Source organism: Myotis yumanensis, unplaced genomic scaffold (assembly GCF_028538775.1).
Source record: "Myotis yumanensis isolate MYYU_CA2020_CCGP unplaced genomic scaffold, mMyoYum1.0.hap1 SCAF_6, whole genome shotgun sequence".
In the NCBI taxonomy this organism is placed as follows: domain Eukaryota; kingdom Metazoa; phylum Chordata; class Mammalia; order Chiroptera; family Vespertilionidae; genus Myotis; species Myotis yumanensis.
In genome coordinates, this window is record NW_027223757.1 from 91,954,355 (window position 1) to 91,966,729 (window position 12,375).

The following is a 12,375-nucleotide window of genomic DNA, read 5'->3' on the forward strand; positions in this document are numbered from 1 at the left end:
CTAGAAGAAAACATAGGCAATAAAATCTCAGGCATCTCACATAGCAGAATTTTTGCTGATACATCTCCTAGGGCAAGAGAAACAAAGGGGAAAATGAGCGAATGGGACTACATAAGCTTCTGCACAGAAAAGAAACAATCCTAAAAATGGAAAGGGAGCCCACTGTAGGGGAGAACATATTCATCAATGATACATCGATAAGGGGTTAATTTCCAAACTATATAAAGAACTCATATAACTCAACAAAAGGAAGACACAATCCAATTAAAAAATGGGCAAAGGACTTGAATAGATACTTTTCCAAAGAAGACATACAGATGGCCAAGAGACATGTGAAAAAATGCTCAAAGCCACTGATCATCAGAGAGATGCAAATTAAAATGACAATGAGGGATCACCTCACACCTGTCAGAATGGCTACCATCAACATATCAACAAACAGCAAGTGCTGGTGAGGATGTGGGGGAAAGGCAACCCTAGTGCACTGCTGTGGGAATGCAGACTGGTGCAGCCACTGTGGAAAACTCCACGGCGTTTTCTCAAAAAATTAAAAATGGAACTGCCGTTTTACCCAGTGATCCTACTACTGAGACTATCCCCTCAGAATCTGGAAACACCAATCGGAAAGAAAATATGCACCCCTATGTTCATAGCAGCGTCATTTACAACAGCTAAGATCTGGAAACAGTCCAAGTGCCCATCAGTAGATGAGTGGATAAAAAAGCTGTGGTGCACTTATACCATAGAATACTATGTGGCTATGAAAAAAAAGGATCTCCTACCCTTTGAAACAGCATGGAGGGACCTGGAGAGTATTATGCTAAGTGAAATACAGAGAAAGACAAGTATCATATGTGTGGAATCTAATGAACAAAATAAAGTGATGAACAAAATAGGTCCAGAGACACGGATGCATGGAACAGACTACAGGTCTCAGAGGGAAGGAGAGTTGGGGCGAGAAGAGATTAACCGAAGAACTTGTATGCATAGCCCATGGCCAAGGACAATAGTGCTCTGAAGGCCTGGGGTGGGGCAGGGGCTGGGTGGAGGGAGATACAGGGGGAAATGCAGTCATCTGTAAAACTGTCAGCAATAAAAATGAAATAAAGAAAAGAGATGTCTATGACCTGGAAAGATGTCCATAGTATATTATTAAATTAAAAATACCTGTGAGCCCTGGCTGGGTTGCTCAGTCGGTTGGGGCATCAATACCCCAAGGTTGTGGGTTCTATCCCTGGTCAGGGCACATAGGAGAACCAGTCAATGAAAGCATAAAAACACGGAACAGCAAATAGATGTTTCTCTCTCTTTCTCAAATCAATCAATAAAAAATTTTCTAAAGTTTTGGAAAAAAGAAGATGGAGTGGCTATATTAACATCAGTAGATTTCAGAGCAATGATAAAGGGACCAACTCATCAAAATGACTCAATTCTAAAAGTTTATACACCTAATAACAGAGTTTCAAAATACATAAAGCAAAAATTGATAGAATCGCAGGAACAAATAGACAAATCACAATTATAGTAGGAGATTTCAATACTCCTTCTTTATATTGACATACAAGTAGGTAGAAAAGAATCAAGGACATAGAAGACGAATCACACCATTAACTGACTTGACCTAGTTGACATTCATAGAACACTCCATCCAACAGCAGAATACACATTCTTTTATATATGTATATATGTGCCCTAACCAGGAATCGAACCGAGACCTCCTGGTTCATAGGTCGACACTCAACCACTGAGTCACCACGGCCAGGCTACACATTCTTTTCAAATGCACATGGAACATTTCCTAAAATGGGCCACATTCTCAGCCATAAAATAAATCACAATAAATTTTTAAAGATTCAAGTCATAAAAAAAATGTCCTCACAACACAATGGAATTAAGTTAGAAGTCAATACCAGAAAGATTCTTGAAAAACTCCAAATATTTGGAAACAAGATAACACATTTCTAAATAATCTACCCATCAAATTTATTTTAAAAAGAGAAACTAGAATGTATTTTGAATAGAATGAAAATGAAAACAGTATGTTCAAAGTGTGTGGGCTGCCTATTGAATCAGTACTTAAAAGGTCGCAAATCAATAGCCTCAGCTCCCCCTTTAAGAAACTAGAAAAAGAAGAGCAGATGGAACCCAAAGGAAGCAGAAGAGAGGAAATAATAAATGACAGAGCATACATCGATGACAGGGAACACAGCAAAACAATGGCAAAGTAAATGAAGCCAAAGCTAGTTCTTTGAGAAGTTCGATAATCTTGATAAGCCTTTAGCCACATGGATCAGTAAGAAGAGAGGAGACACAGATTACCAATATCGGCAATGAGTGCAGTGGCCTCATTGCAGAGTTAACAGACTGAAGATCGTCCCACGGCTCTGGGTGTCTGCCCTGATCAGAGGGACCTTTACCTCGAACTTCCCTGACACAGCAACTCTTCTCACCGTAGAGTCGAACAGAAAGGGCGAAGACTTGGTTCAGTGATTTTAAAAGTGTTTTCTAGCTACACCATCCTCTGCGTCTATGGGATTAGGTCCACTCACTGCGTCTCTGACTCATCCACTCAGTGACATGACGCGTCATCTCTCCGTTTCTAAGCTGTCGGAGGCTGGACGCAGCAGGGCAGGACCGGCGTGGCGGTGCCTTCGGGCTGCTCGCCCTCCCGTGGGAGCTGGGGCTGCCGGCACCCTGGTCACACTGACTTCAACATAAGGGACCGCTGGCTGGATGCTGGGGAATCTCAGGCAGGAGGCTGGGCTCCAGGGGGTACCATAGTGAGGCTGGCAGTGAGATGGGCCCAGGGACTGTTCCCGGTCTCCCCTAACGGCAGAACAGAGTCCAGAGGCAAGAGTCTCCCTTCCTGAAGGGAGCGTGAGGAAGCAGAGTGAAGAACCTTCTGGAAAGCCTCCAGCCTCCTTGGTGGGATTACCCTTAGGCCAGTCAGACTTCACGAGCTGGGTGCATCTCAGGGACCCAAAACTAGAGGCGCTGCTTTATGCTAGTTGAGCTAAAATGAACTCCAATATGCACATAGTTAACGTTAACGTTGGTTCAAGGCAGCTCCCGGAAGCACTGGCTTCAAATACTGGTTTCAACTACAAACTCATTCAAGGGAGAAACCTTATAAAAACACAACAGAAGTGTCCAGAGCGTCCACTCTAGGACTGTTGATGGGCAATCAGGAAAGACTGCTTGGGGGAGGCAGTCCTTGAAGGGGCCACAGAAGCACATGGCTCGGCGTTGAGTTCTTAGCTCTGAGACTTAATAGGTGGGTAAACCCCTTAAGCTCCTGGAGACTCAGTTTCCTCTCCTGAAAAATGGGCACTAGAACACCTCCTTTGTAGGCTGTGAGAGGCCTCAATGGGACAATATGTGTGATGCCCCTGTGCCTATGCCTGGCACGTAGCGAGTGCGCAGGGCGATTGTCCACCGTGTGCGAGCCAGCCCGGCGGGCGGTGGCAGGAACGCACGGGACAGTTCCATTGGTTGCTCACAGCTTCTGAGAATCGGAGTTTCGGTCGCAGCTGACTGGGAGTAGGAGTACTAGTCACGTATTTGTCGAGATGCCGTTCTCTGCCTGGATTGCTTTTCTCCTGTGCTGCTCCGCCTCCACTTTTCCCGGAGGAGATGTGAAAGGCTGGCCGGGGCTCTGGGCCAGACTCCCCGGGTCCACGTCCCTGTCCTGCAGGTACTCGCCACGTGATGGTGGGCAGGATGCCTCGGTTTCCTCCCCTGTAAAGCAGATGCAAAAACATCCTTGCCATAGTGTGTGAGACTAGAGCAGCCCCTCCAAGTGAAGGTCTGACACATGTTCAGCACTGGATGTGTCGTCTGGTATTATGATCACTACTAGAGGCCCGGTGCACGAAATTTGTGCATGGGTGGGGGGTCCCTCAGCCCGGCCTGCAACCTCTCCAATCCAGGATGTCTGACTGCTGGTTGTCAGACATCCCCCTTGCATTCTGGGACTGCTGGCTGCTAACTGCTCACCTGCCTGCATGCCTGATCGCCCCAACCGCCTCTGCCTCAGCCCCCACCACCATGGCTTTGTCTGGAAGGGTGTCTGGAAGACGTCCGGTTTAATTAGCATATTGCCCTTTTATTAGTATAGATTCCATCTATCAGCTGTGACTCCTAAGTCCATTCTCGTTATCAGTCTCAATCTCTCTCCTTAATGCCAGCGGCTTATTGCCACCTGTCTGAGGAATACTTCCTGACAAAGACCAAACCGAAACTTCATTCTCCACCTGTCCTCACACACACACACACACACCCACTCCCTCTTTCCCCAACTGCCTCCCGGCCCCCTGGTCCTCTCTGACAATGTCCGTGTTATCAGAGAAAATGAGAGGAGAGGAAAGGCCTACTCCACATTTCAGAAAGCCTGCTCCTCCCTAGTCCAGCTGAGGGAACAGAGGTCAGAGCCATGAAGTGACATGCCCAGGGCCACCAGCAGGGGGCAGAGGAGGAGCTCAGGCCATTCCCCTGCCACCGCCCCAAGGCTCACTGTTGTGCTGAGGGTCCTGGGGTTGGGGAGGCGAGGCTGGGGGTCCCCAAGTAGTTCTTGGAACAATTAGAAATCGGATTTCATAAGCCAGGTCTTCAGTTACCCTGAGCTGTGCACTGGGAGAGGGCAGGGGGCCGAGGCCGGGGAGGCCAGCTCCTTTGAGAGTCCAAGCATGGTTTGCAAAGTGAAACCTAGCCGAAGCGGGGAGTCACTCTGTCTGTCACTCTGTCTGTCAGTCACTCTGTCTGTCACTGTCTGTCATTCTGAGTGGGCCTCTGTGGGCCATGAATGGGTGCAAGAGATGACCATTCCGCAGGGTGTACCCGGAATCCAAGGTGCCCGAGGGAGCTGCCCAGGCCTCTTGCATTCCCATCTCTCTTTGCCCTGACAGGGCTCAGGTAGGGACTTTACTTTTTAATTGATGTTGTTGTTTTTTAAGAGAGAGAGAGAAAAGGAGAGGCATAGAGAGGTAGAAACATCCATGAGAGAGAAACATCAGTCAGCCACCTCCTGCGTGCCCCTACGTGGTTCGTGGGTCGATGCTCCATCCCCTGGGCCACACCGGCCGGGCTCAGGTAGGGAGCTCGGTGGTGACTGGCACCGGGCTGGCCACACGCCGGCTGCAGACACCAGAACGGCCATCTAGCTCATGGTGCAGACGCTTCCTCAGACACTGAAGTCAGAAAATTCTTGCCATTCCTGAGCTCAGAACAGAGACTCAGACCCCGTGACCTCCTTTTGTTCTCACTGGGGCCGCGGCTTCATCTGGCGGCCGCTGTTGGCGGAGGGGGCTGGGGGCCGCTCTGGAAGTCTGCAAGGTGAAGAGAGGGTGGCCACCTCCCCACTCTCCGGCCAGCCATGGGAAGGGAAAAGCCCCGAAGCCAGACCGGAGTTTAAAACTGTTCTCTGTTCATAGGCAACAAGGCCAATAGAGATGGGGGTGTGTGTAATTGTTTGCTGAGTACAGAGTTTTTATTGGAAAAGGTTGGGGGTATAGACAGTGGTGATGGTTACACAACATTGTGAATTTGATTTATTTAATGCCACGGAATTGTAAACTTATGAATGGTTGAAATGATAAATATTGTGCTATGTAATGTACCACAATAAAAAAACAACAACCTATAATAAATGTTTTTTTAAAACCCTGTTCTCTGCATTTCTTTTGAAACTGACTTCAATAGACTGACCCTTAAATCTAAGCGGCTGGACTCTTGTCAGGAGATCATTACACTTCGCTTTAGGCTGGTGGTTCTGAAGAATTACGGATGACAGGAGTGATTGAAACTGATTTATTTCTCAAGTGTTTGAGATTCCTTCATCCCCACCTAACAATGTCCGTGCAGGCAAAGCTTGTCTCTCTACCAAAGTCAGAAAAATATAGAAACTGCAGAGGCCGCCACCTAAAGTGGACCTGGTTTAAGAAAATCTCCCTGTGAAACCTCAGATTTGGAAAACAAATTGGTGGCGGGTGACTTTCCTTACAAAAGAGTTTACTCAAAGGTTCGTTTAAGAAGAGAGCCCCCTGGTGCATTTAATGATATTATTGCATTAAAAAAAAAAAAATCATGCGACCATTCAAGGACATTGCACTGAAAATACATGAATGCATTGTATTGTGTTGTAAGAGTGGGAAGAAAGGAGCCAGACGTCTTTGACAAATGGACCGTTTCGGCCCAAAGTAACACCAGGCGGGAGCAAGATGAGTTTCTGGGCCACGAATCCTGGCAGCTTTCTGGGAACACTCTGGGGGTTTGTGATTTATTTAAGACCAGCTAAGCCCAAGGCCTGCGATGCGTCCATTCTGAGAAAGGGCCTATGACCAACTTCGGGCCAAAGTCCTTACTGCGCACGCTGACCCCGTCACCTGCCCGCGTCACAAAGACTGTCTGACGTGAGCGCGACTCTGTCCTGCGGCGGCAGAAAGTGGATTCTCTCTGGTGATGAAGAAGGGTCCTTATTTATGTCTGCAGAGGTATATTCTGGGGCCCATAAAGGTTTAATTGTCCCTCTAACTAGTTTTTTAAAAAACCCACAAAGAGGCTGCCAGCTTTCCCCAGAGCTTAAAACCGACTGAATGTGGTTCTGTGGAAACTGCTTTAAGTGTGTAACTTGCACCGTGTCCTGGGCACAAGGCGCGATTGTTTTGGGGACTCGAAAGATGCAGCTCTTAGGAGGACTTTTAAAACCAGTGCTTGTGGCTTGGGGCTGCTGCTGACCCTGGCCAGAGTCACTGAGTGAGGCTCCCTCAGCCGGAGCGGCCTCTGTGCATTACACTCCCGGGGTGCCACTGCCCCCTGCTGTCCCCGCCCGGTTCCAGGGCACCCAGACTTCCTGGGTGTGCGTGGCGGCAGTGGCCCGTCCCCTGTCACTCGTCCTCCAGGACTGCTGCCTCCTGTTGGCACCCGTTCGTCCCACCCACAGTTATGGACCGGGCACGGGGTGGATCAGGCGCACAGTGTCTGCTCTCGGAAGCTGACAGTCTCACGCGGGACTTGGACATTCAATCAAAGTTGATTATACAAACATATAATTTCACCCGTGAGCTAGGAAGAGAGAATAGCGGGCACTGAGAGCCGCTAATGGGGCCCATGGGCGCTCCTCTGGGGAAGTCAGGCCCACTAGCTAGACCTGAAGGATGAGAGGGAGGGAGGGGGAGAGGGAGCAGAAACGGAGTGGAGGAGGGGAAGCGCCCTAGACAGGAGGGACCCGGAGCAGGAAGGAGCTGGTGAAGTGCCATGTGGCTGCACAAGTAGGCAGTCAAGCTGCTGCCAGGACCTTCTCTGTCCTCCCTGGGAGCCCCCTTTCCCTAGAGCAGTGGTTCTCAACCTTCCTAATGCCGAAACCCTTTAGTACAGTTCCTCATGTTGTGGTGACCCCCAACCATAAAATTATTTTCGTTGCTACTTCATAACTGTAATGTTGCTACTGTTATGAATCGTAATGTCACTATCTGATATGCTATATGTGTTTTCCAATGGTCGTGACCCACAGGTTGAGAACCGCTGCCCTAGAGACTTATGATGGTTTCCCTACCCGCCACACTTCACTCTGAGCCTCCAGGGGCTGCATCAGTGCCCTGGTCGGTGTGGCTCAGTTGGCTGGGCGTCATCCTGTGCATGGAAAGGTTGCTGGTTCGATTCCCGGTCAGGGCACACGCCTGGGTTGCCAGCTCAATCCCTAGTCGGGGGCATGCAGGAGGCAGCTGGTCAAGGTCTCACTCTCACATCAATGTTTCTCTCTCTCCCCCACCTTCCTCTCTCTCTAAAAACCAATAAAAAAGATTTAAAATTTTTTAAAAAGGTCTGTGCCCAGATTCCTCCCCACCCCCCAGTACCTCAACCCTTCTCTCACTCCTCTTGGGTTCTGTGAAGAAAACACATTTGTCAAAAGACTAAAGCAAACCGTTTGACGTGTGGTTCTGTCTCGTAGGAGAGGCTGTGATGAAGTCAGTCCCAGTTTACAGGCTCCAGTGGTTCCACGTAAACGCCCCGCCCTATGGGTACCAGCGCCTCCGCCGAGGGGACACTCTCCTAGGCTCCAGTCTTGGCCTCCCTCTAACTTCTTCTCTGGCTCCTCCCATGCCATGGCCTGTCATTTACATTTTTCTCCGGGAAATGTAAACAGTTATTTACAGGATTAGCTCTTCCTCTTGCTTCGCTCTCTGTGCTATGGAGTAAACTGCGATATGGGTTCTAGCCCTGAATTTTCCATAAACTGGGGCTGACCTTGGTTAGGTCATGTAACCCTACTGAGCCTTCTTTGTAAGATGCTTCTCTGTAAAATAAGGTTGTGGGTTTTTTTGTTTTGTTTTGTTTGTCATTTTGTTTTGTTTTCTAAAGCTAGCAGATCCGCACGTAGGAGCCCCCCTCAGGCCTGTGGTCTGTACCTCTGCGGCCACGTAGGAGCGTGTCTCCTACAGCTCCGTCTCTATCCACCCCTTTCCGAATGTCTTTGTGGGCAGGGCCAGCTTGCTGTGTGCTCTGCTCTGGTGGGATAGTGCACCCAAGGTCATATTTAACAAATGAGGACAAATCATACTTTTGGGTTTGGGTGGAAGCTCACGTATGTGGGGAACTGGCTGAAAAGTAGGAAAATTCTAGCTGCAAGTTAGACTAGACTTCTTCTCGAACTGGGGTGGGTGTGCGCACGGCGGTACCCAGAGGTGTGCCGGCCAATTCAGGAAGCACCTCATCTGAGAGAAGAATTCTCAAAGATGCGTGGAGAGCAGACCGACTTAGTATTACCACAAATGTGGATTTAGGGGCCCGGTGGACAGCTGGGGCGCCCTGCCGTGTGAGCAGTGGCTTTGACTCCTGTCTGGGCCTGGGTTGCTTGAGGAGAACTTGTCTATGGGTCTTGGGAGACCAGTGCACTTTAATAGGGTAAAGGTGTCAAGTTACGGGGAGATGGGGGTGGGGGTGGGGGTGCCTTTTCTCTAAACAATGGACGTATGTGGGAAGCCCAGTTTCACCGTTAGGAGCGCTTAAAGAGGGTCTGGGGTTGAGAGGGAGCCAGGCCACACAGGAGACCCATTTCCAAAGACCAAGTCAGTGACCCAGTGTTGTTTAGTCTTGGTAAAGGCTGCACTTGAGCAGGTAGAAGTGATCCCAACATCTGGGGACCTCCCGCCCTTCCTCTGGCCTCCAGGAGCGCCCTGGCTTGGCCCCCGCTCTGGTGCTCACTGTACCATGACAAGTAGTTCTATTTTCTTATACAGCTTCTCGGCCAGAGGCAGGAGGTGGTGCGAATTAAAAGCATGTGATCAAGAGTCAAGACCTTGCTTGCCACGTGAGTTTTGGTAACTTCCCAAAACCTCTCTGATCCCCAGTGTGCTCATCTATTCAATGGTCCAACATAGCACCTACTTTGCCTCCTGAACGGTAGGGTTGTGTGCAGAGCGCATGGACTGGCCATGTCGAAGCATTTTGTAAATCATTAAACAAAAACCCATTATTATTAACTAAGACCCCAAGGGAAAGGGCGCATATCTCACATCATCTTTCCATTCCCCTCAACTTTGCCTAGTTAGTTCTGACATATTCGTGATAAAGATCATGAAATGCTGTCCCAGAAGAATGCTTAACTCTGCCTCTCCCCGCCCCCCCCCCCATCCCTTCCTCCCCCACACGTGCTCCCACTCTGCTATTGCTTCAGAGAATTCGGATTTAAGATGTACAGGAAAGAGGCTGTGTAATGTATATGATGGCGGCTGGGGTAACTCAGGCATCCGCAGGAAGGGTGTTATGGCCATGCCGTTTTTGTGGGGAAAAGAACTGGTTCCTTCTAGAAAATTTCTCCCACAAATAAAAATGACCAAACAGAATTCTTTCTTTCTTTCTTTCTTTCTTTCTTTCTTTCTTTCTTTCTTTCTTTCTTTCTTTCTTCTTTCTTTCTTTCTTTCTTTCTTGTTTTTTTTTTATTATTTTTATTCTTGATGAGACATCTACAACCCAGCCTATGTAAAAATGAAGAGTCATATTTTCATTGAACTCTGCTGAAGGCATGCGCCATCCGCCCACTTGGGCTGCGGAAAAGCCAGCCTGCTTCGCAGCTGCCCTTCCGAGGGCCCGGCAGGGTGGGGAGAGGGGGTGGGGGTGGGGGTAGGGAGAGGGGGGAGCGTCCTCGCATGGAGGTGCCTCCCTAAACGGGGCCCCCTGGCCACTCCCCAGGCCTCCGGGGCCTCCAGCCGAGTGGACTTCCCGAAGCACAAGTGCTCTCGGGCTCTTCCGTTTCCCTCCAAAAGGCACACGTTGTGCAAGAAAAACCCACGTCCCCCGCTAACGACAGCGGATCACGAGAACTCGGTTCTTACAGGCAATGCTCGCACCTTTTGTTTTAGGTTGTTTTATTATTTTTTAAATGAGCTTCTGTGGCAAGAAGCCAAGTCAGAGAGGTCAGGCCGAGGCCCAGGCCCGGGGTGGACACTTTCTTTTCCTCTTTCCCGCGAAGGGCAGGCCTGGGGGAGGGGAGTCACTGCAGGGGCCGCAGCGCAGAGCGGGGCCAGGGGAGGCCGGGCACCAGGAGCCCGTCGCCCGTCGCCAGGCCGGGAATTCGGGGGCAGAGCCGGGCAGGCGGGCGCCGATGGCGGCGAGGGGGGCAGGCCTCGCCCAGGGCGCCCAGGCGGTGCCGGGCTCCTCGCCTCCCGTGGAGGAACAGGAGCAGGAGCAGCAGCAGGAGGAGGAGGAGCCGCAGGAGCAGCAGGAGCAGCAGGAGCAGCAGGAGGAGGAGGAGCAGCAGGAGGAGGAGGAGGAGGAGGAGGAGGAGCAGAAGGAGGAGGAGGAGCAGCAGGAGCAGCAGGAGCAGCAGGAGCAGAGCGCCTCCCGCTGCGGCCCCCGTGCCCTCCTCCGCCGGCCGGGGTGTCCCGCGGGGCGGCCCAGCGACCCCGTCACCTGAGGCCGGGGGGCGTGGTGCCCGCGAGGGCGGGCGGCGGGCGGCACGTGACCCCGCCCTGTTGCCCGGGAGACCGCGGCGGTTGGTGTCCAGGTCCCCGACTCTCCACGAGCGCCCCGCCCCGGCGTCGCGAGGTCCGCCTCCCCGCCCTCGGCCCCGCCCACCCGGCCCTCGGCCCCGCCCGCGCCCCGCCCGCGCCCCGCCCACCCCGCGGTGGTGCTTCGGCGGAGCCTCGAGGCCGCCGGCCGCGGAGCCGCTCCAGGCGAGACGGCGGGTCCGGGAGGAGGTGAGGCGGCCCGGGGCCCGGGGCCCTGCCGCGGGGCGAGCGGGCGAGGAGGGGGCCCTGCCCAGCGGCCCGCCCCGCCGCGGCCCCTCGGCCTCACCCTCGCGCGGCGCTCCGACGCCCGGCCTCTCCGACGTCCCGTCCCTCCCCGGGCCCCGGGGCCCCCGACTGCCCCCGGGAGACCCCGAGGCTGCCCCCGGGAGGCCCCCGGCTGCCCTCCTTTGGTTGGTCCACGGGGCGCGGCGGCCGGGCCTCCGACCCCCTGGACAGTTGGGGAGCCCCTGCCCCGACGCCAACGGCGCGCCGTCCCCCCCACCCCCCCAGGTCCCCAGGTTCCATCAGCAAAATGCAGGCGGTGGAGAAGAACGTGCCCCTGCAGGACCCGAGCGGCGTAGAGAGCGGCTCCTGCAAGCCCGGAGCCCCGGGGCCCGCCCGGCAGGACAACAGCAGCCCGGAGGAGCAGCTCCCCTGTAGGTCCCGTCCCGGCGCTCGCGCCCCGCGCCCCTCGGGAGCTTAGTGTCCGGTCGGAGGGGGCCGCCGAGGGCCCGCAGTGCAGCCCTGGGCACCGCCCCGGGTTGGCTCGTCCTTCCTCCGCACCTCGAGGCCCGGGGACCGCAAGGCCCCAAAGGGAAGCGACTCGGGCTGAGGATGTGAATCGGGCAGGACGGGGCCGAGTCCGTTCAGGTCGCCCCTCTTTTCTCTCGAGAGACAGGAGTGTTGCAGGTGACTGTGCTGCGACCAGCGGACCAGGCGGCCTCCTGAGCGGGAGCTGCGCGGGGCGGCAGCGGGGCCGGGAAGGGCCCGGGAGGTGGCGGCGCCTGGGACCGGGTGGCACCGAATGTCCCCGGAGAGCGAGCAGTCCCTGCCGGGCCCTCCCCGCAGAGCCGCCCGGCGTCCTGTCTGAGGCTCCATCCTGAAGCCCCGTCAGTTCCAAGCCATCTTTGTTGTTCTTGTATTTTCAGTTTGTAGGTGGAAAATGGCAGGATGGTAAAGAACCCAGTGATCCCAGGCCGGAATTGTGTGATCTCAGCACTTCATTATCTCCAGAAGCGACTGCCCGGGGCTCCCACGCCCCTCACACTGTAGATGTTCCTGTTGGAGCACAAGGTCGCTTTGCTGGGTCCAATCTCACTGGGACCCGGCCTGCATTTCCCCTATAACCATCTGCAGAGTGTGACTAGTCACC